Source organism: Xyrauchen texanus, chromosome 36, assembly GCF_025860055.1.
Source record: "Xyrauchen texanus isolate HMW12.3.18 chromosome 36, RBS_HiC_50CHRs, whole genome shotgun sequence".
NCBI lineage: Eukaryota > Metazoa > Chordata > Actinopteri > Cypriniformes > Catostomidae > Xyrauchen > Xyrauchen texanus.
In genome coordinates, this window is record NC_068311.1 from 24,153,978 (window position 1) to 24,180,705 (window position 26,728).

Genomic DNA, 26,728 nt, shown 5'->3' on the forward strand with positions numbered 1-26,728 from the left:
ACCTACCGTTTATTCTAGAAAAAAATATAGTATTTTTTTTTCACCTGGGACATAAAAAAGAAAAGAAAAAAAAGGAAGAGATGAAAATTAATTAATCTTTTTATTTTGTTAACAAATTTGTATATACAGAAGTGCATATTTTCTAATCAGAAACCCATTTTTCCATGTTCTGCTTGCTGTTTCAAAGTTATTTATATGGTGCAGAAAAAGATCTTTACATTTTTTATCTTTTATTAAAATTTTTGTTAAATCTTTTTTATAATAATTTAATCTTTTTTCCTTTGATGACTGATTTATTTTTTTATATTTTGTAGTACCCCTGAATTCTTTCATCTATGTTTTATTGTAATTTATATTTAAACTGTGTATTTAATTAATTATAAAATATAAATATAGCTGCAAGCAGCGATGATGGGCCCAAGCACCATGGGTCCATTTCTACCCAATGGCTTTCGGAAAACAACGCAAGGTGCACACATGCATTTGGCATTTGACATTATTCTTAACAATTTTGAAGCAATTTGGGTATATATAAGAGGACTATTTTAAGAGCCACACATGCTGCTGCCAGATATAGTCAATTCCATGTGATTAGCCCCCAAGAATAAACATACATCTCGATTTTGCCATTAATTTAATGTCTTGCCATGGCAACACTGTTGAATATAACAAAAACCTGTTCACAATTTAGCATCGTATATGTCTTGGCATAATGTGGTGACAATCTCATGCATCCCCAAGGAGGAGCACTTAAAAGTTCAAAATCAAAAATGGCTGACTTTCTGTTGGGCGAGCTAATGACTGTAATTATGAAGGTTGTCCGGCTTGATGAGAACTATATATGTAGGTGAAAATAGGTAACTACAGAACCTCCCTTACATGCCCATTCTTGAACTTTGCCCAGCCCTAATGGCAAACGACTCTGATGTGTGTGCATCATTTCAAGTTTTCACGCATGTTAAGCACCCCAAAAGTACCGGAAATCTTGAAAATAATAATAATAATCCTTAGAAGAACAATAGGGACTTCACACTTTCAGTGCTTGGGCCCTTATATATAAAAAGAAGATGAATCCTACTGGCTTTCGTACAGTTAAACTGTCAACTGTAAGGGCAGCTACATACTTTTCCTCGCTTTTTCTGCTCACAACCACTAGACAAAATGTTAGCAGTGAATTTAAATGGTCCTGTCGATCTTGCTCCACTCTGTATCAGGAGCAGTTTCTATGAACTTATATAGGAAGGATACAACCATAAACCTTAGCTGGACATGCAGCACGGATGCAGTGGTTGCGGAGGTGGAGAATCTGAAAGGAGATCTGCAGCCAGCTGATGTCGGGATTATAGTAAAATTCAACATGTTATGACATTCCTTATGACAGTAAAGCTTGCGTTCATGTGAATTGCATATGATAGAGAATTAAGATGATGCATTTGAAAATGTAAACGTTGCCAATCTGTGTGGTGAAATGTCTGTCCTGGTCTCATTCTGGAACAAACTACAGAAGCTGGAGAGAGAAATATCAGAACTAGAAGAAACATGATCAGTGCAAAGTCCATGCTCTTGAGGTCAGTGTATTGAGCACTATGAGCCCTTTAATGTAAGGATAATTGACAAATAAGATTGTCCGAGGTGATAAAAAAAATAAATAGATTTGATGAATTTTTCTCATGGTTACTCCATATGACCTGAACAAAATGCACATTCTTGAGGGTGTAAACGTGTACTCAGTTTTTTTTTTTTTTTTTTAGTTTTGTTGTTGTTGTTTTGTCACATGACAACAAAATGGCAATGTTGGTTACACCAATTGATTTGATTTGTTTTTCAAATATTAATATTTTAAAACTAAATTGTTTCTCACTGCTAATTTAAAAAAATATAAAAGATAATACAAATTTTGTTTTAAGGCCTGGCAGAGCATCACCAGGGATGAAACCCAGCGTCTGGTGATGTCTATGCGTTCCAGACTTCAGGCTGTAATTGACTGCAAGGATTTGCAACCAAGTATTAAAAAGTGAAAGTTTGATTTATGATTGTTAATCTGTCCCATTACTTTTGGTCCCTTAAAAGTGGGAGGCACATATACAAACTGTTGTAATTCCTACTCCATTAACCTGATTTGGATGTAAATACCCTCAAATTAAAGCTTAAAGTCTGCAGTTAAAGCACATCTTGTTCGTTTCATTTCAAATCCATTGTGGTGGTGTATAGAGCCAAAAAGATTAGAATTGTGTCGATGTCCCAATATTTATGGACCTGACTGTATGTCATGTGCAGACTTTCATGGTGAAATATATATAATAATAATAATATATTTTAATATAACAAGTTGTTTATGCTTTTGAAACACACTGTCTACTGCAGAAGTGAAGAGTTCCAGATGAAGAATGTCAAATAAATATCCAAATATTGTTGGTCTGTGTTATATGTCAAATTGTTGGTCCAATGTAAAATGCTCATCCCAAACAAATTGGTGAGGGGTGAGCAATCACCTATAATGGGTTAGGGTTACGAGACCATTTTATTTTTTTTAATTTATTTTTTCTCCTTGCAGTTCAGGGCTTCCGTAAGTTGGCAACACTGATTTGCAGCTTTATCTGCACTTCTTTGGGGAATCAATTGTTTAATGACTGACCTCGTCATTATTTTCTTTTAAGCCAATTAAATTATGTAGGAACAATAATATTAAAGATAATTTGAAACAGCTTGTTATTATTTGTTAAATTGGTTATTCATGTGACATACCTTTTCAAGTAAATAAAAGTTGAATGAACTGATACATTTGTGTATATCTAACAACAGTTTTCTAGTCTAAGTTGAAATAGCTTAAAAATGATTGCAACATATATATTGTAAATCCAACAAAAATAAAATTTCAGTGAACATTTCCCTTATACATATAATATATATGGAAACCTTGATGTTAGGCTTGATGTTAGAAAAAAAAGTGCCAAACAAAACCTATTTTGTTTCTGGATGAAACTCTGGTGTATATATTTTTTCACCCTTCTCTTACAGGATGAACATGACAAATCGACTTTGTCCATTGTAAGTTCTAGCTTTCCTCGATTTGAGTAATCTGTTAAAATTGTGTGGGAAAAACACAATAATTTAAAATAAATTTACAATGAATTAAACATTATCTTGATAATTTAAGTTTGAATAATTATTGTGAATATTTATATGACCCTCTTTCTTTCCCTGATTGGTACTTGACAGCTTGTGGAGTAGAAGACTGCTAGAGAGGAAGGTAGAGCACCCAGAGAGAGTCAGTTGTTTCAGCAGAGCTGTAGAAAGAACTACTTTCGAGCACTAAGACTGCCCAACAGAACGCATCCAAGTGTGGTAAGTGACCATAATTTACCTTTTAAAATGAACACAAATTCCCCAAACCCTGGAAAATGCTTAAAGGAATATTCCGGTTTCAATACAAGTTAAGCTCAATCGACAGCATTTGTGGCATAATATTAATTACCACAAATTCATTATGACTTGCACCATCTTTTCTTTTAAAAAAAAGCAAAACATTTTGTTACAGTGAGACACTAACAATGGAAGTAAACGGGCCAATCCGTAAACATTATATCGGTAACTCGTTACAATAAGTTTGTGTGTATACATTAACATTACACAATAAATTAACATGAAAAACACAACATTTTAACACCATTTTAAATCATGGTAGATGTTAATTTCTACATATACTAATACAATTTAATATTAAAAATATATGTTAGATCATTAAGAATTAACATGAACAAACAATGAACAATACTTTATGTATGAACAAACCAAGAATTCCAAGATGAACAAACGTGTGAAAAAAATATATATTGTTATTTCTTGAAACCTAGTTTGGAATGTAATACATGTTAAATGTGCGTTTGATAATGTATATAACATTAACGTAAAGTGTATAATTAAATCATAAAACCCTACAACAACACAAACCCCCTGGAGGTCTTTGTGTAATTCGCACACTGTCTGTAACTGCCCTGTTATTGGACACTTTCATTCATGGATTAAATTAATCCTGGTTTACTTTGCATAGTTAATTTCTACAATGGCATTGGTAACTGAAAACTAACTGATGCTGCATCCAGGCCACCAATGTTGAGATAATCTACTTTATGCCAAAAATGTCGAAAATGCTGTTGATGCTAGGATTAGCAGAATAGTGAGGCTCAGGACCCAAATGCAGAGTGAAAATAAACATGGAATTTATTCATACAAAATAAAATAAAAAATACCCAAAAAGGAGGAAAAACAAACAAACTACCCTGAAGGGGAAAAGGGGTAATCCAGGCTGGGGCAGAGGGAAACAGGGCCGACCAGACCAAAACAGGAACCAGGCAGGAGAAACAGGACCTACAGGGAATATACAAGACCGACCGACTAGCACATGAGGAGACTAAAATAGGGAGAGAAGTCAACCACACATATACATTATATATATACACTCACCTAAAGGATTATTAGGAACACCATACTAATACTGTGTTTGACCCCCTTTCGCCTTCAGAACTGCCTTAATTCTACGTGGCATTGATTCAACAAGGTGCTGAAAGCATTCTTTAGAAATGTTGGCCCATATTGATAGGATAGCATCTTGCAGTTGATGGAGATTTGTGGGATGCACATCCAGGGCACGAAGCTCCCGTTCCACCACATCCCAAAGATGCTCTATTGGGTTGAGATCTGGTGACTGTGGGGGCCATTTTAGTACAGTGAACTCATTGTCATGTTCAAGAAACCAATTTGAAATGATTCGAGCTTTGTGACATGGTGCATTATCCTGCTGGAAGTAGCCATCAGAGGATGGGTACATGGTGGCCATAAAGGGATGGACATGGTCAGAAACAATGCTCAGGTAGGCCGTGTCATTTAAACGATGCCCAATTGGCACTAAGGGGCCTAAAGTGTGCCAAGACAACATCCCCCACACCATTACACCACCACCAGCAGCCTGCACAGTGGTAACAAGGCATGATGGATCCATGTTCTCATTCTGTTTACGCCAAATTCTGACTCTACCATCTGAATGTCTCAACAGAATTCGAGACTCATCAGACCAGGCAACATTTTTCCAGTCTTCAACTGTCCAATTTTGGTGAGCTCTTGCAAATTGTAGCCTCTTTTTCCTATTTGTAGTGGAGATGAGTGGTACCTGGTGGGGTCTTCTGCTGTTGTAGCCCATCCGCCTCAAGGTTGTGCATGTTGTGGCTTCACAAATGCTTTGCTGCATACCTCGGTTGTAACGAGTGGTTATTTCAGGCAAAGTTGCTCTTCTATCAGCTTGAATCAGTCGGCCCATTCTCCTCTGACCTCTAGCATCAACTAGGCATTTTCGCCCACAGGACTGCCGCATACTGGATGTTTTTCCTTTTTCACACCATTCTTTGTAAACCCTAGAAATGGTTGTGCGTGAAAATCCCAGTAACTGAGCAGATTGTGAAATACTCAGACCGGCCCGTCTGGCACCAACAACCATGCCATGCTCAAAATTGCTTAAATCACCTTTCTTTCCCATTCTGACATTCAGTTTGGAGTTCAGGAGATTGTCTTGACCAGGACCACACCCCTAAATGCATTGAAGCAACTGCCATGTGATTGGTTGATTAGATAATTGCATTAATGAGAAATTGAACAGGTGTTCCTAATAATCCTTTAGGTGAGTGTATATATATTTATTACTGAATAAGAAATGAAAATATCAGGTCGGGAGATGAGACTGTCGCGTTCCGATACCCTCTCTCCCTCCCTCTCCACGCAGCAGTGCAGCACACATCAGCACATCAGACACACAGACAGGCAGACAGCAGCCCCTCCCAGCTCCTATCCCAGTTGTGTTTCTATTGGCTTGTGTGGAGGTGAGTGGTGATGAACAAAAGACTATGTTACCAGTGCCTCGACTTTACAGCTAATTAGCCAAAAGCCAAATATAGTTAACTTGTGTCTTGCTAACATGCATGACTCATGAGCTACTAGCTATTGTAATAAGTTAGCTAAAGTTTAGCTAAGGCAATATATCATGACCATACAGGCTAATGTACTGTAATTAATGGAGACACTACAGGTGAACACAGTAAAATTTGTGTCTAATATCGTCATCACAATCGCCACATTGATATGCGTTAACTAATTAAAATGCACTAATATGCATACATGATCACTTTTATTTTGTTGAAACGTCACAAATTTGTTACAGGGGATGTTCTTGCGCAGGTTATACCGGTAAGTATGTTCCTCCTTATTTGAGGTATCTGATCCTGACTTCTCTGGCTGCCTTGTTGATTGTCTCTTATGTCTGACACTCTTTTTTGTTCCATTTCAGGATTTGGACATTCCAAAGGTAAGTCATTGACAGCAAGCTGGAGGTTACGATGGAGAACACGCAAAGTCTTGCTACCTGTCTCAGGTTGTACTTTATACACTGGACCATACTCTATGATCATCATCATCTGCTGTGAGCTGGGATGAACACAAAAGTGCACTGCTGACCTGCTTATCTGAATCCTGGTCATGAGATGGCATGTACTCTGGTGTTGTTTCTCTGATTGGTTCAATGTTACCCAACATCAGTCTTTGAGGTAGGTAAATGCAGTGACTTGTGGAACTCTGAATGGGAATTTTCACTAGCTGTGTCTGAAATCGCCCACTCGTTCACTCATTCACTATTTCCTATATAGTGAATGGCTGTGAGTGCACTATATTTCAGCATTGAGTGAACGAAATGAGTGAGCGATTTCAGACTCTTACGTAAATTCTATGCGTCAGAGAGCACTCGGGAGCTGTCGCAGACATTTGTCATGAACATTTCACCTGTGTGGCTTCTTGAATTTGATAATCTCTGTAATCTTTATATAGTTATAGTTTATATATATAATTTTATAATAGGCAATTAAATATTTTATTTTTGCATTAATAAAAATACAAAAAAATTCAATGATCATAATACAGTTAATCTTTTCACTTGTTCATTTGATATGCGTATTACATTAATGATAAATTACTTCAATTTGTCATGTTTAGATTTTATTTTTCATAAAAAGATAATAACTATCTGTTAAAGATAAAATAATGAAAACGCTATTGCACGCTCCTATATATCTTATTAAAACAAATTGTAGAAAAGTAAACTACCAACAAAAACCAACCTAAGTGCACAAGCACATCTTTTCGCTGGGTTCTTCTTATCGGTGTCCTCCATCCGAGTCCAGAGGCAAACTTGATGCAACTCTTTGTTTCTGGTGAATTACATTTTCTAGTGAAGAAAATGTTATTTTACACAACTTTGAGGCATGCGTTGTTGGCTCATCGACGCCACCCATTGGTAATAATTAAGACAAAATAAATTTAGCTGTAAACTAAATAAATGAAGAATAGATCCACTGAACTCTTAAAAACTTATTTTCATAAATCACACATTTAAAAACTTAGTTTAAAGTTGAATGTATTTTGTCTACATAAGATAAGCTAATAAAATATAGTGTTCAAAGTTGAAGTTAATACACTGATGTCAGTAGATAATTTGTGTATCTTATGTTTATATAAATAAAAAACAATTTAATGTCCAGAAGAATGGATTACACATTTAACACAATACATTACACTATAGTGTGAGTGTGTGTATATAATAAATATATATATATATATATATATATATATATATATATATATATATATATATATATATATATATTTTAACTCAGCAAAAATAGAAACATCCCCTTTTCAGGACACTGTATTTTTAAAGGATTTTGAAAAAATCCAAATAACTTTACAGATCTTTATTGCTTCCATGCCTGTTCAATGAACCAAATGCACCTGTGGAACGGACATTAAGACACTAACAGCTTACAAATGACAAGGTCACAGTTATAAAAACTTAGGACACTAAAGAGATCTTTCTACTGACTCTGAAAAACACCAAAAGAAAGATGCCCAGTGTCCCTGTTCATCTGCATGAACATGTCTTAGGCATGCTGCATGGAGGCATGAGGACCGCAGATGTGCAGAGATAAATTCCACTATCCATCGTCGAAGGAATGAGTGTTACACCGAGGCCTGTACTCTGGATCGATTTGGAGGTGGAGGGTCCGTCATGGTCTGGGACGGTGTGTCACAGCATCATCGGACTGAGCTTGCTATCATTGCAGGCAATCTCAATGCTGTGCATTACAGGGAAGATATCCTCCTCCCTCATGTGGTACCCTTCCTGCAGGCTCATCCTGACATGACCCTCCAGCATGACAATGCCACCAGCCATACTGCTCGTTCTGTGCGTTATTTCCTGCAAGACAGGAATGTCAGTGTTCTGCCATGGCCAGCGAAGAGCCCAGATCTCAATCCCATTGTGCACGTCTGGGTCCTGTTGTAACGGAGGGTGAGGGTTAGGGCCATTCCCCCAAGAAATGTCCGGGAACTTGCAAGTGCCTTGGAGCAAGAACTGGCAAATCTGGTGCAGTCCATGAGGAGGGTGGGTGGCTTCCTTAGCTCCTACAAATGATTTAGAAGAGAATGATAAATCTTACAGAGATTACTTATACATAACATTTTCATATAAAAAGGCTCTGACAGCATAAAGTCATTCAGTATGGTTTTAAAGGAATAGCTCATCCAATAATTATAATTTACTCTTCATTTACTCACCCTTAAGTGGTCTCAAACTTGTGCTCTGTGGAAGAAAAAGTCATACAAATATTTTAGAGACATGATCGGTTTATCTCCTCCGTACAATGCAAGGCATAAAGGCACCATAAAGGTTATGAGTAAGACTAATAGTTTTTTGATTAGAACAGACAAAAAAATGTTTACACTCCTTTTTCAATATAAACCTTGACATAGTCTTCTAGCCCTAGATTTCATGCTCCAAGATTTCAAATTTTATTACACTTCCTGACACCATCTAGCAATTCTGGATAATTAATAGTTGAGTATGAGCTGAGTGGCGGAGTGAAGGAGGACATATGATATAAATAACCAAGGGCTTGTAAACCTTCTAAAAGGATAATTTGTAAATTTAGATATTATCTGAATTTGTGAAATGTATGTACATATCTGTAATATCAAATAGATACATTAATGCATTACTAAAAAAAGCTACTTTTTATGCATCATTAAAAAAACATCTTGCAGATGAAGCAAATTATGTAAATTTACAAGCAGAACTGCATATATTATTATGATGAATTTACCTTGTAGGTTAAATTGTTCCCACTTTTTGGCAGGGGTTACCACACCAAGCAACCCCATCTCTTTCAGAACAGTTCTGTAGTGCATATAACGTAATAACTTAAATATTACTATTTACTCATATAAAATGGAACTGAACTCTACTAATTTCTGAGGAAAAGAAATCTACAAACTCACTCCCATCCAAACAGGGCTGCGTTCCTGCGCCCAGAGAAGAGATGCCCATTGGCCATCCTGCTCATTATGAGACGCTTTACGTCTTCATCCATGCCTAAAACAATAGAAATCTTCGGTACATTATTTTCTAAGGCATATGCGAATACAGTAGTTACATGTTATAAATAATATATGTTAAGAATCCAACAAATTATCATTTGCTATGTGAAATCTCGACAGTAAAAATTACACTTGCTAGTTTCGAGTCAAAAATTGCATTTAAGCTGAGTTAGTGGCCAATTATAAATTAATCCATCAATATGTATAATTTTACTTAGTTATATCTTGCTACAGATTTATTTGTATTAATAAAATAGTTACTTACATTTGTAAAAGTTGCCGCCTCCGGTGTTTACGTCCGCCATTTGCAATTTTTTTGCACTGTGCCGCGTCTCCGCGTTGGATTATGGGAAATAGGGGTCGGCAGAGTGTACATCGTATGTACCCTCGAAATCAGATTGCATTGTGGGTAAGAAAGAGTGAACAAATGTAGGGAATGAGATGTAGGGAATGAATTCGGACACCACTACAAAATGGCTGACACCCGAAATAGTGCACTATTTAGAGGATAGGGGGCGGTTTCGGACACAGCTACTGTCTTTGAGGCACCAGGAAGCACATTCACAACAACAGGAAATAACTCCATACCTTCTGGGATGCAACTTTTGGAGCTGGTTAAAACATCATAGTTCCACCCTTGTGCCACCCTTTTACTCGATATCTCACCTCTAAGACTTGACCACAATGGATGGTGACTCCTACCTTTCTAGTCTTTACTTCTCTGCAACTTCAAGGCCTCAGAAAGAAGATCTGTGACTTTATTTGTAAAGTCACAATTCTCTCTTATGATCTCCTCAATCACATTGAAACCCAGCAGGGGACAGTCCATGCACTTTTGACTCACCAACAGGGGTACCTGGATGGCGATTCGTCCATGTTTGCTACTTGATATTGCTTGTAGTACTTCAACCCATCCATCAAAGGGTATAACTGTCCCATTAGCGGAAATGACATTAAGCTGGCCATTTGCTAGTAAGGATTTCAATGGTTGAATTTCAACTCTTGCAAATTCAATGCTGACAATGCTGACCTGAGCCCCACTGTCTAAAGAGCATTTGAGCTTGAACACCATTTAAATGGCAAGTTACCATGCAACAGCTGCCAATCAATTGTGCAACCCGTTTCTCTTCATTCATTTGCATTTACTCTTTTTGGTAGGCTCTCGGTTACAGATGTCTCACTTCGGAATGCACTGAAAGAAGATTAGGACACAAGATCTTCTGCGGTCACTGGTGGTCCCTCCCAGGGACCTCCTCTCTTTTAACGCTTGACTTTTCAGGAGACAGCCAACGACCCGGTGTTCTGCTTGACCACCTAGAAAACAGTGAGTACAAGAGTCAATGTTTTGCCGTATATATTGTTTTCCACTTTCCCTTTGTTTCAGATTTTGTTGGGTTTTCTGCACTTTCTGCAGTAGCTTTGGTTTGCTGTGGGCCACTAGTACCAATGGACCTCAGAACTTTCTCGAGGTTCGCGGTCAAAGCAAATACTTGCGCACAGAGTTCATGGATGGCTTCCCGATTGGCTTTGACTTCAGATTGACTCTGGGGAAAACACTACCCATTTACATCATCCTGCTTTGTTACACTACAATTTGTGACTTTGGGTTTGTGTGTGTGCCCTATTCATTTTTGTCTTACAGTCTCCTCACTAACAGACTAAGTAATAATTTCTAGAATCTGATCATTAGACATGGTTGGTGTTGTTATTACTGCTTTAATGTCTCTCCGAACATATGTGTACTTTTCATTTAGACCCCGATACAGTGAATGGAGGAAAACACCTTGGACCAGTTTGCGGTCATACTGAAACTCAGACTCAGTTTGTTGTGAAGCAAACAACACTCTCTGCTTAAGATCCATTAACCTGTACACAAAGTGGGAATATTCTCTGTCATGTTGTTTTGCATTTCTCAACTCCTGCAATAATTCAGTACTGCTTTTGTACCTAAGGTGAGCTCTTATGAACCATTTCAACTCAACTACTGTAAGGCTGTCTTTAGTAATGAGCATCTCTTTAAAGATACCAGGTTTTATTACCTTTAACACTGTTCGAATGATTTCTGATTCAGTGAAATTTTCAGCATACCTTCAACAATTTGTTTGCAAATGCTATTGTAACTCAAGTCAGAATTTGAATCAGCAAATTGTCCACCATAAATCTTAAACTCTCTATGAGGCAAATATGATGCAACATCTGAGAATTTGATTAAACCAGTCACTTGTTCAGGCACTCTAGTCGATCCAACGGTTAATTCAGGTCTTGAACCAATCTGACTTTTGTTCTACCTGTACCTCTTTAGCTACTGATCCTGAATGTGATATCTGTTTTACAGTCTCTGCACTCTCTTCTTCACTGGTGGTGAAGCCTTGTCCTGGGTCAGTCAAATCATCAATGAGGGCACGGAGGTAAAGAAGGTGGGCCATCCCTTGGTCCTCCAGACTTGCAGTTGTTCCCCTCTCATGAAGTCAACAATTAAGTCATAGAGTTCCACTTCTGCGGCATCCACGTTTGGGAACAACTCTCCTTCCCCTTCATGGCAAAACTCAGCTATTTTGTAGAGCACCTTGCAGTTTGATGAGCTGACCAACAGGTGGAGTTGCTTCTCAATGTCCCACCGTATATCTCGAAGAGTAGTCATGACTGGAAAGCTGATGTCTGCTGTTCAACTTGCTGGTCTAGTCTCACTGAAGATAATCACTGTGATTTTTCACTGATTAGCACCTGACCACCAAGAGGTGCCAATCCAGGACAAGCCCCCAAGTTGTTACCCACCTCAGGCCAGGGTGGCCTGAGTGGATAATTTAAAGTTGGATAGTGAACTGTAGAAAGAGAGAGAAATACCATGAAATGATAAGTGGGTGCAAGCTCTGGCAGCATTAATACTCCAGTGCTAAGCGCCCTCTACAGGAGGCAATAATAATTTAAACTCAAACCTCTTAATTCAACCCATACCTCTCTTAATACATCATAAATGTTTTAAACAACTGAACTTTATTACTGTGAAACTGTAATAAACAATACAAAAATAAAATTAAAAGTGGGGTATTTTCTTTTTTGGATATCAGCCCACTACACATGCACAAAGTAGATGTCCTAATGCCAAGTTTACACTAAACGATTTTAAACCCAATTTTCACTCACCGACAGTTTTGTGGAGATCGCCGACAACAGCCCGAAATCATAGGCAAATCGGAGCTCGCACCAGTGAGCGATAATCGCAATGTACGAATTATCAAAGACGAATTTTCAGATAAAGACATTATCTGAGAGAATCGCAGATGTGTCGCCGATGTCAGCAAGATATCTAGAATGTTAAATATCTGGACCTGTCTGCGATCCCAAATCGCGCAATGTGAAATGTGTTTTGACTGAATGCAACTGCAGCGTTGACCTACAGCCAATGATAGAGCAAGAAAAGGGGCACGGGAAGTTTCAGTGGGATGAGTCCTGATGTACCTGCAACAGAACACCAACTAGCATGACTGCAATATCAAGAAAGTCTCATTGGACTGAAGAAATGAAGGAAAATTAGTGGAACATTGGCAGGAGCACCAGTGCCTATTTGATGTTTCCTCTGAACTGTACCACAACCGGGTGAAGAAAGAGAAGAGTTGGAGAGAAATTGCTAATTCTCTTGGACAGTCAGGTAAGCAAATAGGTAGATTTTTCAGTAGCAGGTACTTTTTCATTTTGTAACCAATAAAATATTTGATGCCTTGAGGCGATTAAAAACATACACATCATATTCTGAAATGCATATCATAGGATCATGCATTCTTTTTCGTATCACTTCTTGCATGTACACTGCCTGGACTCAAAAATATGTTTCATAACAGAGTCGTCGAGGATTCGTCAATATTGAAATGTCTTGTAATGTGTTCACCCCAGTCAACGACTTTTCGTATAATTTGAAAACCACCATGACTTCCATGAAAAGACAGACAGTTGTGTAATATGAACGGTACCACGTGTAGTGTGTAGGAGGCATAAACAACTTGCCAAAACTATAGTTTGCTAATATTAAATCTGTGGAGTGGTTAAAACAAAAAAAAAGTTTTTGTAAATGTCTGACTTCAGCTGTATATTTATTTAATATTTCCATTGCACTTCTATAACAAGATTTACAGACAGTGGACATTACGTCTTTACTTGAATCTCTCTATTGACAATTTTTTAGAAGTCATTTATAAGCTAATTTATTTTCTGTCTTGAATTTGGAATGGCTTTCTTCTTTATAATATTAAACTTTTAAAACTGGGCATAATTTAATCAAGTTATTTATTTCCCTTATTATACCAATATCACTGCTCTATCCAAATGTGGTTTTAGTTGTATAATCTAAAATCGATTGTTATTAAGGACGTAGCACTGTCTGATCATTTCTGTATTTTCTTTTATATATTGATCTCCCCTGCCATTGAAGCTAGATCTGTGTCTGTCAAGAAAAGATGCTTAAATGAGAACACTAGTGTACTATTTATGAAGGCTATATTTTTAACACCAAGTATATCTGCTGACTCTGTTGATTTTATCCTTGATTCTTTTAACTCAAAAGTTAAAAGTGTAATTGATGATAGTGCTCCTGTGAAAGTCAGCAAGAAGAGTGGCAGACAAAAAGCACCTTGGAGAAACTCAACAGCTGTGCAAAATATGAAAAGACAATGCAGAAAAGCAGAGCGCATGTGGCGGAAGACAACATTTGTAGTCCATTATAACATCTGCAAAGACAGCATCCATGCTTTTAATATGGAACTAGGCAAAGCTAGACAGACTTTCTTCTCGAATATTATAAACAGCAACTTAAACAACACACGCAATCTTTTTGTGACTGTAGAGAGACTGACAAACCCCCCCAAGCCAGATTCCCAGTGAAATGCTCTCAGACAGCAAGTGCAGTGAGTTTGCTTCTTTCTTCTCTGAAAAAATCAATAATATCAGAAAGGTGATCAGCACATCCTTGAGTTGTGCTGGGGTCAGACAAATCAAACCACAACCTGAGAAAGTAGTTAATATGTCTGATTTCAAAGAAATTGATGGCAACATTTTGGAAGAAACCATACAGCACCTTAAAACATCAACCTGCGCCCTTGATGCACTTCCCACATCTTTTTTCAAAAGTGTGTTCAACTGTTTAGAAGCAGATCTCCTAGAAGTGATAAACTCCTCACTTCTCTCTGGGAGTTTTCCAAACTCCCTGAAAACTGCAGTTGTCAAGCCCCTCTTGAAAAAGAGCAATCTGGATAAGACCATATTAAGCAACTATAGACCGATCTTAAATCTTCCTTTCATAGGCGAGATCATTGAAAAAGTTGTCTTTAATCAGCTGAACAAATTCTTGAACTCGAATGGATACTTTGACAATTTTCAATCTGGTTTCCGATCGCATCACAGCACAGAGACAGCGCTCATAAAGATAATAAACGGTATTCGCTTAAATATTGATACAGGCAAATTATCAGTACTGGTACTACTCGACCTCAGTGCTGCATTTGACACTGTCGATCACAGCATACTTCTTTACAGGCTGGAAAACTGGGTGGGGCTTTCTGGGATGGTCCTAAAATGGTTCAGGTCATACTTAGAAGGGAGAGGTTATTATGTGAGTATAGGAGACCATAAGTCTGAGAGGACGTCCATGACATGCGGAGTCCCTCAAGGCTCAATTCTTGCGCCACTCCTGTTCAACCTGTATATGCTCCCAATGAGCCAAATAATGAGAACGAACCAAATTGCTTACCACAGCTATGCAGACGACACACAGGTCTACTTAGCCCTATCACCTAACAATTACAGCCCCATTGACTTCCTGTGCCAATGCATTGATGAAGTTAACAGTTGGATGTGCCAAAACTTTCTTCAGTTAAACAAAGACAAAACTGAAGTGATTGCGTTTGGAAACAAAGATGAAGTTCTCAAGGTGAATGCATACTTTGACGCTAGGGGTCAAACAACTAAAAATCAAGTCAGGAATCTTGATGTGTCTCTAGAATCAGACCTTAGTTTCAGTAGTCATGTCAAAGCAATAACTAAATCAGCATACTATCATCTGAAAAATATTGCAAGAATTAGATGCTTTGTTTCCAGTCAAGACCTAGAGAAACTTGTGCATGCTTTCATCACCAGCAGAGTGGATTATTGTAATGGACTCCTCACTGGCCATCCCAAAAAGACCATAAGACAGTTGCAGCTCATACAGAACGCTGCTGCCAGGATTCTGAGCAGAACCAGAAAATATGAACATATCATACCAGTCCTCAGGTCTTTACACTGGCTCCCAGTTACATTTAGGATTGATTTTAAAATATTATTACTGGTATATAAATCACTCAATGGGCTAGGACCTCAATATATTGCAGATATGCTCACTGAATATAAACCCAACAGATCACTCAGATCATTAGGATCACATCAGCTAGAAATACCAAGGAGAGTCTGCTTTTAGCTATTATGCCAGCCGCAGCTGGAACCAGCTTCCAGAAGAGATCAGATGTGCTCCTACAGTAGTCACATTCAAATCCAGACTCAAAACACATCTGTTTAGCTGTGCATTTACTGAATGAGCACTGTGCCACTGTGTGTCTGACTGTTTGTACTGTATTTTAAGAATTTCAATTATTCTTATTTTTTTTTTATTTTTATTTTAATCTCTTCTATGTAAAGCACTTTGAATTACCATTGTGTATGAAATGTGCTATATAAATAAACTTGCCTTGCCTTGGAGAGAAATAACAAACTGCTCAATTTCCACTTCCCTATAAATTTCACACGTACACTCACTTCACCACGCACCTATGCAGGTAACACAAAAATAGTCACAACACTCAGTGAACTAGGGTACCCATTATCCCAGAGCAGTTAGTGCACTCTCCTGCCGCAGCTACAGCCCCTAATAGAATTAGAAAACTAGTGCCTCAGATTGACAAGGAGGCATATAAAAGAAAAAAAGGACAATTTCACAATTACCACCAAATTCAATTACACAAAAACACATCAACTAAACCAAAAACAATATATATATATAAAAAAATTATAAATCACATCAATCACATAGAAGTCACAGCCCAGTTGAAACAAGACGATGTGGCGCCGATGCGATCAATTGGGATGCGATCAGTCCAGCGGACAGAAGCAACAGGGCAAGGCCAAAAGGGTAAAGCAGAAGGGGAATCCGGGCCGCGGTCCCAATTGTCTATCCATGAGAACACCTGGACATCATACAACCTGCGCTGCTTCAGCTGATTGTTAGCACGTTGGTCATTTCCGCATCAACTACTCAGTTGAAAAACACAGCGCTGGGTGCCCCAAATGCAGCCACAGCCAAACACTAGACCCGTACAGCTCCGATGTTTACTGCAAGAGAAAATCTGCCAGCGTCCGAATTTACATCAGCCAGCCACCAGTCAACACATTTCCAAAGACCCACCGGAAATCTTATATATGCACACATACACACACAACCTCACCTGGTACTAATTAGGTGATTAACATTACGCATGTCCCGGGGGCATGGCCAAATCAAACGGACACAACTATTCGTTACATTTAAAAACTAGCTTATTTAATGACTGTATAAGTTGTATAACAACCGATGTATAACAACCCTGAGAAGAATCTCTATGATATGGTGATATGTTTTGCATCTGTTGTTCAGGAGGGTGGTGGGATGCAGCCTCATACTTCTAAATCACAGGTGTATTTTTTGGACCCTGCCCACTTTCCTGACCTTAATCTTGCTGGTAAAGGAGAAGTGGGAGTGGCAGGTGAGATACGACATGAATGTATTATCTTATGTTAATTAAAAAAGGGTATATGCAATCACTGAGCATTTTATTAGGAATATTATGTTACTAATAATGTGCCAGATGTGGTCTTCTGCTGTTGTAAACCATCCTCAACTCAAGGTTTGACGTGTTGTGCATTCTGAGATACTATTCTGCTCACTACAATTGTACAGAGTGGTTATCTGAGTTACTGTAGCCTTTCTGTCAGCTCAAACAAGTCTGGCCATTCTCCTTTGACCTCTCTCATCAACAAGACATTTCCGTCCACAGAACTGCCACTCACTGGATGTTTTTGTTTTGGCACCACTCTGAGTGAACTCTAGAGACTGTTTTGAGTGAAAATCCCAGGAGATCAGTAGTTACAGAAATACTCAAACCAGCCCATCTTGCACCAACAATCATGTCACAGTCAAAATCACTGAGATCACATTTTCCCCATTCTGATGGTCAAGGTTAGTGTAAGCACACAAGTGTGGATTATCTTTTGAACTATAAGTGGCGCTGTCTCAAAACTGCTCAGGTATCCTCAGGACTTGATGTAGATTATGCAGTGAAGTACAGCCTACGTTGTTGTTAGCACACCATAAAGACTCAGAGGTCAACTGTAGAAAAATGAACTCACAACCTTTGGAGTTGTAGTCTGATGCTCTGTAGTCTCAGACTACAAAACTGGTATGTACATGAAAATAATGCATGAAGAATAAGAAGGAAAAACAAGTAATTTATGCTCTGAATCATTGTAATTATGTTTCAAGATAAATGTAATTGTACAACTATCAACATGCCTGTCTTCTAATTAGTATTTATTTATATAATGGTACATAAACCAATTTTAATGTTATATAAATGTGGAAAACATGTCTTAAATATTTTAAACTTAATATATCCTACCCTGTTTTAATGATAAGCAATGTTAAGGCCATGTTGAATGTGTGCTCCTGCCTGTTTAAAGCTACACTAAATAACTTCTTTTGTTAAAAAAATAACAAAATGTTATCAATGATTGAGTGGAATGAAAATCCTCTTCCAAACCATGTATTTACTTTACCTATAATAATGATATTATATTATAAATATTTTAGAGCTGTCAGGATGGATTTCGCAGGAAATTGCATACATATGTCATGTGCGTGTCAAGTCATATCCATACACACAGGCAGAGCAAATAAGATCTGGCTACTGTAGCGCATGTGTGGGAATAGCTGAAGCTGAAAGTTTTGTTGTCACAAAGAATGAGAAAAATTTACCATGGATCATGCAAAATAGCAAACCTCTGGGGAATCACTTTGTAAAAACAAAGAAACCCTGAACAGAGCAGAGTCTACAAGCAAAAAGGGAAAGCGCCAGAGTTCGTAATAAAACCCAAATCAACATCGGCTTGGCTTTTCAGAGGTGGCGAAAACTCCAAGATCTGAAAGGATTTAAAAGCTTTTTTCTTACTCAACAGGTAAGATATTTTATTGATATGGTTTATGTACGTTGTGTGCACACACACACACACACACACAGAAATACATACTGTAATCTGTACAGAACTTTTCACTTGCACGTGTGTATTTTTCTTTATAACGGCAATAATTTATATATATATATAAATCCTTTAGTCCTAGGCTTGCCAAGGACATGTGAGTCTTGTAATGATGTTGACCACTGGTTGGTAACAATGACAATCTATAAATTAGTGACTACCGTTGTCTAGTTGGCCAGAATATCCTGCAGTTATAAACATTTTACAACGTTTTAACTTATCAGACAAGCAATCATTATGTCTAATGTTAACGAACGTTGCCTAACTTTTGTAAAGTCATTTATTTCAAAACATCAATGTTTCCAGTAAGTTAAAACAACAGCAAAAGATATAGCACTTATCTGCTCAGATTACATTTTCAGATATCCGTCTTTTCCTTTCTTTCGTTATTTATTTGTCCATTTGCTCTGATAAGATGTCCTGTATTCATGTGTACACAGGTGCCTCGAACCACATTCATCCGCATAGAGGAGCATTGCGGAACCACAATCAAAATAATGTCCTTCCGCAAGACTTATGCCATTTTATATTTTAACTGCTATAGAGGGTCAAAAGTTACATAGCGTAGCTTTAAGAGTTTATGATGCAATTTATTGGGCCAAACCAACCCAAGTGCCATACCTCAATATAAACTCTTCAGTGAAGTACTTTTTTTTTTTTTTTGCTGTATTCTCAACAAGGAGTGCATAAATGTAATGTAAATAGGAGTTTATTATACAGTACCTCAGTCCAACTTATCTAACCCGAGATTCATTTAATTCCAATTTACTGTATAGTTTATTTGGCAACTCAGTGACACCTCAGAATTTTCTGTGACTTCATTCACTAAACCTCTGCCTTTCTTGGGTTTCTTTCTGTGTGTAATTCATAACAAGGTGTTGTAATTGCCACCACAACAAATAAGAAGAATTGGGTCTAATAATACAGACATATGGGGATAAAAATCATCCTGTAAGTTATTATTCCAAGTGATCCAGTGTTTAGGAGTCTGATTCTCTGCTTGAGAGCTGAAGCAACATTTTTCTATCCTGTGCCGATATTGTCCACATGTTGTTTAATCCGTTAAGCACAAGTTCAGCCAAAAATATATTTTTTTTATTATTTACTCACCCTAATATCAATCCAAACCCATAGGACATAATTTCTTCTTTTAACCACAAAATGTACATTCTTAAAAAAAAGTCCTCACAGGGTTTTCTAACAGTACTGTACTGTGAATAGTGACTTCAGTCTATCAAGCTAAAATAAGGACAAAAACACCATAAAACCACAATAAAAGTTATTGATATGACTCATGCACTATATTCCAAGTTTTCTGAAGTGATAAACTCTTTAGATGATAACTGGGGAGAAAGTATAGTCCTTATTTACTCTCAAGCCAAAATCTATCATTAAAAAAGCCCTTTAATAGTGGCCTGGGTAGCTCAGCGAGAAAAACGCTGACTACCACCCCTGGAGTCGTGAGTTTGAATCCATGGCATGCTGAGTGACTCCAGCCAGGTCTCCTAAGCAACCAAATTGGCCCGGTTGCTAGGTAGGGTAGAGTCACATGGGGTAACCTCCTTGTGGTCACCATAATGTGGTTCTCTGTGGGGCAGGTGGTGAGTTCTGCATAGATGCCGTGGAGAATAGCGTGAAGCCTCCACGCGCGCTATGTCTCCACAGTAATGCACTCAACCAGCCACATGATAAGATGTGAAGATTGATGGTCTCAGACACAGAGGCTACTGAGATTCATCCTCAACCACCCAGATTGAGGCAAGTCACTACACCACCACAAGGATTTAGAGTGCATTGGGAATTGGGCATTCCAAATTGGGGAGAAAAGGGGAGGAAAAAAAGCCCTTAAATGAGATATGGCAGATATGTCAATAACATCAAACCACATCAGTTATAAACATGCCTTGTGACCAAACATCATGTCGCACTGCTGGGAATTGAACTCAGGACAGGGTACGAAATTAGCACCATCATTATACAATAGCTCACAAAATGTGGGTACTTTTTGTGCAGTGGTGGGTTTGGGCATCTTCCCTCCACCATCTCAGGAAGTGCTCTGAGTTTAGTTTGCTTTATTTCCACAGTGTAGTTTGTGTTTTAGATGAATTGTGAATGCAACTTTGAATAATCACTCTGTTTTGACATATAATTTAATTATAATTATAAAAACAGATATGTGTTGCTGTGTATTTTACTGTACAAAGCTAAGGGCATGCAGAGATATAGGAACTTCCGGTGAACTGCCATGTGTAGTCATAATTATTCAGTAAATCCTCTGAAATGGTTGAACAAAAAGTTGATCTTCTGGGCTTGTCTACTCTTTAGCCTCTTTGTGTAGGTGGCAAATTTACTGTTGAGACTGATTTAATGGTTCCAGCAATGGAAAAACTAAAAACATGTTAGAAAAAAATCACTCTGTCATTAAGGCAGGCTCTTGTGTTCTCCTCAAGTGATCAACAAGCTTCTTTCTTTTATATAAGAGCTTCTTATACTTTCTGACTACGTCAAGCTGATCTGAACGTTTTCATCACATCAGCTGCATGTCATCACAAACGCTAATTATAATACAAATTATTCTGTCAACAAGCTCTTTTTTTCTGTGTTTTTCCCTACAAAAATGACTAATGAAATTAGAAAGTGGATTCACAACAGTCTGTTTTATGGAACGGAATTTCTTTCCCTACTGAAAGCTGCATATGGACATATGCCTGGCCAAAAAAAAAGTTGAGTTTGGATTTAAATAAGCAGATACTTAAGAGATTATGACTGGATAATTATTGCAGTGATTACTATGTTTCATAGTACTTTTAACCCTAAATGATGCACTGTGTAGCTTCTCATTTCTTAAACAACCATGTCGAAAGACGTATCCCACGGTCGTGGAAAAGATGTCACTGTGTTTCAGAAGGGGCAAATTATTGGCCTGCATCAAAAAAAAAAGAAAACAACTAAGGAGAATGCTGAAATCACTGCAATTGAATTAAAATTGCCAAACGTATTCTTAAAACCTGGAAGGTTATTGGTGAACCGTCAGCTTCGAAGGAGAAATGTGGTCAAAAAAAAAATCTTGAATGATCGTGATCAGAGATCACTAAAATGCTTGGTAACATCGTCAAAAATTTACAGTAGAAATAAAGACTATGTTTAATAGTGAAAGAAAGCGTTCAATTCCCAGCAGTGCCTGTCTGAGAGTGACTGATATACCTGTCCTCACTTGAGGAAAACTGGTCCTGACAGCACAGGATACTTTTGAACCTGGGCTAAATTCTACGTACAGAGACTCAAGAAGCACTCTATCCTTTGTCACAGTGTCTGTAAGCTCACAGTGTTGGAGACATGAAAAGAGCTCTGTGGTGCAATTGATAGCACTTTGGAATTATATATTGCAAAATGACACCATTCAAAAGTTGTGCATTCAAAACCCAACAGAGTCTGAGAATTTTGTCAGTTGCCAAAAACACTTGGCCAACAAACATCAAGGCTTTCTAAACACCCAAACTCAGTTCACAAAAAAACTATTTTATGCCATCAATGGCATGTTCCACAATAATGTTGCCTCTCTTCTGGATGTTCTCGAATCACACTAATATGGAAGCTAAGCATAGGTGTCATGGCTTAGTTGGTAGAGTGCCTGTTTAGTAAACAGGAGATACTAGATGCAAATCCCAACAGTCCCTTTGCAGAGTAATCCACAACAGTTCAAAAGTTGTGGATTCCAGTCCCAACATAGATAGAGAACTTGTAATTTTGCAACATGGCCAACAAACACCAAGGCTTTATGACCACCCAAACTCAGTTCTCAAAAGAACACTTCTTTGCCATCAATGGCCTGTTCCACAATACTTTTTATTCTTTTATAAATGTTTTTCTTCTCTGAATCACACTACCTTGGAAACTAATCATAGGTGCTGTGTCTTAGTTAGTTAGAGCGCCTGTCTAGTAAACAGAAGATCCTAGTATCGGTGCCTTTGCAGTGTAATGTGATTCTCAATAGTGCATACATAATGGAAAGTGTGCTTTTGCAAGAACGGGCAATGTGCTGCACCGATGAAGAGTAGCAGTCCCATTCAGCTCACAAACCTTTTCTCAGCTGCAGTCAAAGGATACATTCAGACAACATTTTCCGTGTGGCTTAGCTGGTTAAAGCACCTGTCTTGTAAACAGGAGATCCAGGAGTGAAAGGATACATTCGGACAATCTTTCCTGTCAGGGCTCTGTGGCTTAGCTGGTTAAAGCACCTGTCTTGTAAACAGGAGATCCTGGGTTCAATTCCCAGCAGTGCCTACCTGAGAGGGATTTTTCTTACTGTCTTCCCTTGAGGACAATTGGTTCTGACAACATAGGTCTCTTTACAACCTCTGTTAAATTCCACCAAGACTCAAAAGGTAACCAATACTGTGCTTCATTGTATTTATGCTCAAAGAGTTGGTGACATAAATAGAGCACAGTTTTGGCTCTGTGGTGCTATTGATAATTTTTGGGTCTTTTTGTATGCAAAATGACAACATTCAAAAGTTGTGGTTTCAAGTCCCAATATAGATTGAGAATTTGTAATTTTGCTAAGCGCACTTGGCCAACAAACACCAAGGCTTTCTGACCACCCAAACTCAGTTCCCAAAAAAACTCTTTTATGCCATCAATGGCATGTTCCTCAATACTCTTTCCACTCTTTTCTATGTTTTTTTCTTCTGAGATACACTACCATGGCAGCTAATCATAGGTGCCATGGCATAGTGTGCCTGTCTAGTAAACAGGAGATCCTGGGCTTGGTGCCTTTACTGTGTAATGCGATTCTCAACAGTGCCTACATAATGAAAAGTGTGCTTTTGCAAGAACTGGATATGTCTTACACTGATGAAATGTAGCAGTCCCATTCAGCTCACAAACTTTTTCTCAGCTACAGTGAAAGGATACATTCGGATATTCTCTGTCAGGGCTCTGTGGCTTAGCTGGTTCAAGCACCTGTCTTGTAAACAGGAGATCCAGGAGTGAAAGGATACATTCGGAGAGTCTTCCCTGTCAGGGCTCTGTGGCTTAGCTGGTTAAAGCACCTGTCTTGTAAACAGGAGATCCTGAGTTCAATTCCCAGCAGTGCCTACCTGAGAGATATTTTTCTTGCTGTCTTTCCTTGAGGACAGTTGGTTCTGACAACATAGGTCTCTTTACAACCTCTGTTAAATTCCACCAAAACTCAAAAGGTAACCAATACTGTGCTTCATTGTATGTAAGTTCAAAGAGTTGGTGACATAAACAGAGCACAGTTTTGGCACCGTGGTGCTATTGATAATTCTTGGGTCTTTTTGTTTGCAAAATGACAACATTCAAAAGTTGTGGTTTCAAGTCCCAATATAGATTGAGAATTTGTAATTTTGCTAAGCGCACTTGGCCAACAAACACCAAGGCTTTCTGACCACCCAAACTCAGTTCCCCAAAAAACTCTTTTATGCCATCAATGGCATGTTCCTCAATACTCTTTCCACTCTTTTCTATGTTTTTTTCTTCTGAGATACACTACCATGGCAGCTAATCATAGGTGCCATGGCATAGTGTGCCTGTCTAGTAAACAGGAGATCCTGGGCTTGGTGCCTTTACAGTGTAATGCGATTCTCAACAGTGCCTACATAATGAAAAGTGTGCTTTTGCAAGAACTGGCAATGTGCTGCACTGATGAAATGTAGCAGTCCCATTCAGCTCACAAACTTTTTCTCAGCTACAGTGAAAGGATACATTCGGATATTCTCTGTCAGGGCTCTGTGGCTTAGCTGGTTCAAGCACCTGTCTTGTAAACAGGAGATCCAGGAGTGAAAGGATACATTCGGACAGTTTTCCCTGATTGGGCTCTGTGGCTTAGCTGGTTAAAGCACCTGTCTTGTAAACAAGAGATCCTGGGTTCAATTCCCAGCAGTGTCTACCTGAGAGGGATTTTTCTTACTGTCTTCCCTTGAGGACAATTGGTTCTGAAAACATAGGTCTCTTTACAACCTCTGTTAAATTCCACCAAGACTCAAAAGGTAACCAATACTGTGCTTCATTGTATTTATGCTCAAAGAGTTGGTGACATAAATAGAGCACAGTTTTGGCTCTGTGGTGCTATTGATAATTCTTGGGTCTTTTTGTTTGCAAAATGACAACATTCAAAAGTTGTGGTTTCAAGTCCCAATATAGATTGAGAATTTGTAATTTTGCTAAGCGCACTTGGCCAACAAACACCAAGGCTTTCTGACCACCCAAACTCAGTTCCCCAAAAAACTCTTTTATGCCATCAATGGCATGTTCCTCAATACTCTTTCCACTCTTTTCTATGTTTTTTTCTTCTGAGATACACTACCATGGCAGCTAATCATAGGTGCCATGGCATAGTGTGCCTGTCTAGTAAACAGGAGATCCTGGGCTTGGTGCCTTTACTGTGTAATGCGATTCTCAACAGTGCCTACATAATGAAAAGTGTGCTTTTGCAAGAACTGGATATGTCTTACACTGATGAAATGTAGCAGTCCCATTCAGCTCACAAACTTTTTCTCAGCTACAGTGAAAGGATACATTCGGATATTCTCTGTCAGGGCTCTGTGGCTTAGCTGGTTAAAGCACCTGTCTTGTAAACAGGAGATCCAGGAGTGAAAGGATACATTCGGACAAGCTTCCCTGTCAGGGCTCTGTGGCTTAGCTAGTTAAAGCACCTGTCTTGTAAACAAGAGATCCTGGGTTCAATTCCCAGCAGTGCCTACATGAGAGGGATTTTTCTTGCTGTCTTTCCTTGAGGACAATTGGTTCTGACAACATAGGTCTCTTTACAACCTCTGTTAAATTCCACCAAGACTCAAAAGGTAACCAATACTGTGCTTCATTGTATGCAAGCTCAAAGAGTTGGTGACATAAATAGAGCACAGTTTTGGCTCTGTGGTGCTATTGATAATTCTTGGGTCTTTTTGTTTGCAAAATGACAACATTCAAAAGTTGTGGTTTCAAGTCCCAATATAGATTGAGAATTTGTAATTTTGCTAAGCGCACTTGGCCAACAAACACCAAGGCTTTCTGACCACCCAAACTCAGTTCCCAAAAAAACTCTTTTATGCCATCAATGGCATGTTCCTCAATACTCTTTCCACTCTTTTCTATGTTTTTTTCTTCTGAGATACACTACCATGGCAGCTAATCATAGGTGCCATGGCATAGTGTGCCTGTCTAGTAAACAGGAGATCCTGGGCTTGGTGCCTTTACAGTGTAATGCGATTCTCAACAGTGCCTACATAATGAAAAGTGTGCTTTTGCAAGAACTGGCAATGTGCTGCACTGATGAAATGTAGCAGTCCCATTCAGCTCACAAACTTTTTCTCAGCTACAGTGAAAGGATACATTCGGATATTCTCTGTCAGGGCTCTGTGGCTTAGCTGGTTCAAGCACCTGTCTTGTAAACAGGAGATCCAGGAGTGAAAGGATACATTCGGACAGTTTTCCCTGTTTGGGCTCTGTGGCTTAGCTGGTTAAAGCACCTGTCTTGTAAACAAGAGATCCTGGGTTCAATTCCCAGCAGTGTCTACCTGAGAGGGATTTTTCTTACTGTCTTCCCTTGAGGACAATTGGTTCTGACAACATAGGTCTCTTTACAACCTCTGTTAAATTCCACCAAGACTCAAAAGGTAACCAATACTGTGCTTCATTGTATGTAAGCTCAAAGAGTTGGTGACATAAATAGAGCACAGTTTTGGCTCTGTGGTGCTATTGATAATTCTTGGGTCTTTTGTTTGCAAAATGACAACATTCAAAAGTTGTGGTTTCAAGTCCCAATATAGATTGAGAATTTGTAATTTTGCTAAGCGCACTTGGCCAACAAACACCAAGGCTTTCTGACCACCCAAACTCAGTTCCCCAAAAAACTCTTTTATGCCATCAATGGCATGTTCCTCAATACTCTTTCCACTCTTTTCTATGTTTTTTTCTTCTGAGA

At 38.4% G+C, this 26,728-nt stretch overlaps 1 long non-coding RNA gene and 5 other non-coding genes across 6 annotated transcripts; all 6 read left to right on the forward strand.

The window, feature by feature from the left end:
• The first annotated feature begins 9,377 nt into the window (after window positions 1–9,377).
• On the forward strand, window positions 9,378–12,450 carry LOC127629818 (uncharacterized). The gene is made up of 3 exons (XR_007968802.1): window positions 9,378–11,077; window positions 11,226–11,423; window positions 11,807–12,450. It is a non-coding gene; the product is annotated as an uncharacterized LOC127629818 (long non-coding RNA).
• A 10,543-nt stretch (window positions 12,451–22,993) lies between these two features.
• Window positions 22,994–23,067, forward strand: trnat-ugu (transfer RNA threonine (anticodon UGU)). Its single transcript has one exon. It is a non-coding gene; the product is annotated as a tRNA-Thr (tRNA).
• A 739-nt stretch (window positions 23,068–23,806) lies between these two features.
• Window positions 23,807–23,880, forward strand: trnat-ugu (transfer RNA threonine (anticodon UGU)). Its single transcript has one exon. It is a non-coding gene; the product is annotated as a tRNA-Thr (tRNA).
• A 739-nt stretch (window positions 23,881–24,619) lies between these two features.
• trnat-ugu (transfer RNA threonine (anticodon UGU)) lies at window positions 24,620–24,693 on the forward strand. The gene has a single exon. It is a non-coding gene; the product is annotated as a tRNA-Thr (tRNA).
• Window positions 24,694–25,432: 739 nt separating this feature from the next.
• trnat-ugu (transfer RNA threonine (anticodon UGU)) lies at window positions 25,433–25,506 on the forward strand. Its single transcript has one exon. It is a non-coding gene; the product is annotated as a tRNA-Thr (tRNA).
• A 739-nt stretch (window positions 25,507–26,245) lies between these two features.
• Window positions 26,246–26,319, forward strand: trnat-ugu (transfer RNA threonine (anticodon UGU)). Its single transcript has one exon. It is a non-coding gene; the product is annotated as a tRNA-Thr (tRNA).
• Window positions 26,320–26,728: the final 409 nt, after the last annotated feature.